The sequence below is a fragment of the Macaca mulatta genome, chromosome 5 (genome assembly GCF_049350105.2).
Source record: "Macaca mulatta isolate MMU2019108-1 chromosome 5, T2T-MMU8v2.0, whole genome shotgun sequence".
Classification (NCBI taxonomy): Eukaryota; Metazoa; Chordata; class Mammalia; order Primates; family Cercopithecidae; genus Macaca; species Macaca mulatta.
In genome coordinates, this window is record NC_133410.1 from 144,097,573 (window position 1) to 144,102,613 (window position 5,041).

The following is a 5,041-nucleotide window of genomic DNA, read 5'->3' on the forward strand; positions in this document are numbered from 1 at the left end:
ACAATCATAACTCACTGTAACCTCAAACTTCTGGGCTCAAATGATCCTCCTGTCTCAGCCTCCTGAGTAGCTAGGACTAAAGAGTTATGCCACTATGCCCAGCTATGTTTTCTTTTATTATTTATTTATTTATTTATTTATTTATTGTAGAGATGGGATCTAATTGTGTGGGCCAGGCTTGTCTTGAACACTTGAACATCTTGCCCCAACCTCCCGGCATGCTGAGATTACAGGAGTGAGCCACCATGCCTGGCTCAATTATGTTTTAAAGGAAACTTGAAAAGCGGAAGAGACCATATTTACTAATTCTGTTATTCTTCACTTCTATATGAAGTGCTTAATTTCCACCTAGGGTCATTTCATTTTGAAAAAAAATTGCTAAGTATTAATTTTATTGTAAGTTATTTGGTAATGAATCTATAAGTGTTTGTTTTAAAATGGTATTTATTTCTCTTCATTTTCTAAAAAAAATTTTTTTTTTCTGGCTGTATAATTTTAAATTGAAGAGGTGTACACCTCTTCCTCAGCACCATAAAGACATTATTTTTTTTTGGTCCTTTGCCTTATGTTCTTTCCAAAAAGAATTATTTGGTCATATTCATCTTTCATTTCTAGTATAAAATGTGCTTTTTTTCCTTTTAACTTCTTTTTAGATTTTTCTCTTTTCCATGTATTTATAGTAATTTGATTAGGATCCAACTTGATTTTTATTCCAGAGATACAGAACAATTCATGAATTTATGTCATTCTTGTGTAGGGGCTATGCTAATCTTCTCTGTATCTTTCCAAATTTAATATATGTGCTGCTGAAGCAAGCACTTGATTTAATTTTCTTTTTATACTACCTGAAATTTGGTGCCCATTCTATTTTTCAGATTTATTTTCTCATTTTTAATTTGTATGTGTACATAGTAGGTGTATATATTTATGGGGTACATGTGATGGTAAAACATACAGGTATATAACATGCAACACCCCAAGCATTTATTATTTCTTCATTACAAGAACATTTCATTTCTGCTATTTTAGTTATTTAAAAACATATTATAAATTATTTTTGACTGTGGTCAACCTGTTGTGCTATCAAGTACTAGATCTTACTCATTCTGTCTATGTTTTTGTACACATCAACAATCCACACTTTTTCCCTCCCTCTCCACTAACCTTTGCACTCTTTGATCGATTTGACTCAATTTGATTGATTTGACTTCATTGATTGACTTGCATATATTAGATCATTCTTTCATTCTTGGGATGAATTCCACTTGGTCATGATGAATGATCATTTTAATATGTTGTTGAATTCAATTTGCTCGTATTTTGTTTAGGAATTTTGCGTCAATGTTAACCAGATACTGGCCTGTAGTTTTGTTTTGTTCTTGTTATGTCTTTGTTTGATTTTTGACATCAGTAATACTGTCCTCCTAAAATGAGTTTTGAAGTGTTCCCTAATCTTATATATCTTGCAATAGTTTGAGTAGGATTGGTATTAGTTCTTCCTTAAATGTTTGATAAAATTCAGCAGTGAAAACATCAGATCATGTTAACGGCAGCAAATCTATATCCATACAGATCTGCAGCAACCTCAATTATTTCCTCCTCAGAAGAAAGACTCAGAAGGAGACCAAAGCATGTTTTAGAGCAGGAGTGAAAGTTTATTGAAAAGTTGTAGAGCAGGAATAAAAGGAAGTAAAGTACCCTTGGAAAAGGGCCAAGCGGGCAACCTGAGAGATCAAGTGCACAGTTTGACCTGTTGACTTGGGATTTGATACATTGGCATACTTCCAAGATCTTGCATTATTTCTCAGATTCTTCCCTTGGCTTGGGCTGTCTGCATGTTCAGTGGCTTGCTAGCACTTGTGAGGAGAGCATGTTAAGTGTGTTTGCTGGAGTTGTACACATGCTTACTTGAGGTGTTTTTCACTTGCTGGTCTAGAATTTCTAGAGGAAGGTGATATATCAGTTAATCTCTATCACTTTGCCCCTTATTGATCAATCTTGAGCCCACTCATCCAACTCCCGATATCTTATCAGGAAGTTGCTGATCACCAGTTTCGGGTGTTTTCTCTCTATTGGGAGACTGCCGTTCCCTGGCGCTGGTTGTAAGCAATTATTATTTTAGAGAGACAGTCAACAACTGCCGGACCATCACCTGATGGTCACTTGACATTTCTGGTGGTTGAGGGTGGAGCCCTTCTGCCCTGCTCATGCCTTAATAACTACCTACAATAACAAGCCAGGCTTTTCTTTGATGGAAAATTTCTTACTAAATTTGATCTTGTGTTTTGTTTTTGGTCTATTCAGGTTTTTGATTTCTTCATAGTTCAATCTTAGTAGGTTGTATGTGTCTGATAATTTATCTATTTCTTCTAGGCTTTCCAATTTATTGGTACATAGTTGCTCATGGCAGTCTTTAATACTCCTTAGAATTTCTGTTGTATCAGTTGTAATGTCTCCTTTTTCATCTTTATTTATATGGATCTTCTCCTTTTCTTAATTAGTCTGGCTAAAGGTTTGTCATTTTTGTTTATATTTTCAAAAAAAAACCAAACTCTTTTGTTTTCTTTATCTTTTTTTTGTTTGTTTGTTTCAATTTCATTTATTTATGCTCTTATTCTCACTATTTTCTTTTCCCAATTTTGAGTTTGGTTTGCTCTTGTTTTTTTTTTGTTTTTTTTTTTTTTTTTTTTTTTTTTTGAGACGGAGTCTTGCTCTGTCGCCCAGGCTGGAGTGCAGTGGGGCGATCTCGGCTCACTGCAAGCTCCGCCTCCCGGGTTCACGCCATTCTCCTGCCTCAGCCTCCCGAGTAGCTGGGACTACAGGTGCACACAACCGCGCCCGGCTAATTTTTTGTATTTTTAGTAGAGATGGGGTTTCACCGTGGTCTCGATCTCCTGACCTTGTGATCCACCCGCCTCGGCCTACCAAAGTGCTGGGATTACAGGTGTGAGCCACCGCGCCCGGCCCTGCTCTTGTTTTTCTACTTCTTTAAAATGCATTGTTGGATTGTTTGTTTGAAGTTTTTCTATTTTTTTTGCTATAAACTATCCTCTTAATACACATTTTACTATGTCCCATAGGTTTTCACATATTGTGTTTTCATTTTCATTTTTTTCCAGAAATTTTTAAATTCCCTTTTTAATTTCTTCATTCACTCATTGATCATTCAAGATCATATTGTTTAACTTCTACATTGTAGAGTTTCAAAAGTTTTTTTTTTTCTTACTGATTTCTAATTTTATTTCATTGTGTTCAGAGAAGATACCTAATATGATGTAAACTTTTTCAATTTCTAAAAAACTTGTTTTATGGCCTCACGTATGGTCTATCCTTGAGAATGATCCATGGGCTGAGAGAAGAATGTGTATTTTGTAGCTGTTGGATGAAATGTTCTGTCAATATTTATTAGGACTATTTGATCTATGTTGCAGATTAAGCCCAATTTTTTTTGCTAATTTCCTGTCTGGATGATCTGCTCAGTGCCTAAACTAGGATGCTGAGGTCTCCACTCATTATTGTATTTGGGTCTGTCCCTCTCTTTAAATCCAATAATATTTGCTTCATATACCTTGGTGTTCCAGTTTTGGGAGCAGATATATTTATAACTGTTATATCCTCCTGCATAATTAATTCCTTTATCATTGTATAATGAACCTCTTTGTCTTTCTGTACTTTATGTTTGAAATGTATTTTATCTTTTATAATATAGCTACTCCTGTTTTTGTTCTGTTTGTTTGTTTGTTTGTTTTCATTTGCATGGATTATCTTTTTTCCTCAATTTACTTTTATTCTGTGTATGTCTTTATAGGTGAAGTGAGTTTCCTGTAGACTTTTATCCATTAAACTACTCTATATCTTTTAAATGGAGAATTTAGTCCATTTACATTCGATGTTATTATTGATAAGTAATGCTGCTGTCATTTTGTCATTTGTTTTCTGGTCTTTTCAGCCTTCCATTCTTCCCCTTTTTCTATCCTCCTTTGTGTAAGTGATTTTCCTTGCTTTTTATTTTCTGTATATCTGTTTCACATTTTTTTTTTTGATTTGAGGTTACCATGAGGCTTGAAAATAACATCTTAAACCAATCGTTTTAAACAACTTAATACTGACTGCAAAACAAGCAAAGAGAAAACCAATAAAAATTCTACATTTTGGCCGGGCGCGGTGGCTCAAGCCTGTAATCCCAGCACTTTGGGAGGCCGAGACGGGCGGATCACGAGGTCAGGAGATCGAGACCATCCTGGCTAACACGGTGAAACCCCGTCTCTATTAAGAAATACAAAAAACTAGCCGGGCGAGGTGGCGGGCGCCTGTAGTCCCAGCTACTCGGGAGGCTGAGGCCGGAGAATGGCGTGAACCCGGGAGGCGGAGCTTGCAGTGAGCTGAAATCCGGCCACTGCACTCCAGCCTGGGTGACAGCGAGACTCCGTCTCAAAAAAAAAAAAAAAAAAAAAAAAAAATTCTACATTTTAACTCTATTCCCCCAACTCTTGTACTTTTGGTGGTTAAATGTATATTTTTATACTGTTTATATTTTTAAAAGGCTTTTGTATTTAGTATCTTTTACAGGTTTATCTTTTAGTCTTTCTATTCAAAATATGAGTGGTTTAGATACCATAATTATAGTTTTAGATTATTCTGTATTTGTATACTTACTGTTACCAGTGAGTTTTGTATCTTCTGATAATTTATTACTGCTCATTAACACTCTTTTTGTTTTAAAGAGCACCCTTTCAGATTTCTTATAGGTTGAGTCTGGTGTTGAAAAAAATCCCTCAGTTTGTGTTTCTTTGAGAGAGTGTGTTTCTTTCATGTTTGAATGATACTTTCACTGAATGTAATAATTTATGATATATTATGTTGTGATTCAGCACTTCGAATATGTCATGTCCCTCTCTCTTGGACTCTAAGGTTTCCACTTAGAAGTCCACTGCCAGAATTTTTGGAGCTTATTATTATATAACTCATTTTTTTTTCTCTTGCTGCTTTTAGAATCCTTTTCTTACACTTGACCTTTGGGAGTATGGTTATTAAATGTTCT

The 5,041-nt window shown here is 35.2% G+C and overlaps 1 non-coding gene across 1 annotated transcript; it reads right to left on the reverse strand.

Moving 5' to 3' along the window:
• Window positions 1–714: 714 nt before the first annotated feature.
• Window positions 715–819, reverse strand: LOC114678489 (U6 spliceosomal RNA). Its single transcript, XR_003729935.1, has one exon. It is a non-coding gene; the product is annotated as a U6 spliceosomal RNA (small nuclear RNA).
• Between the last annotated feature and the right edge of the window lie 4,222 nt (window positions 820–5,041).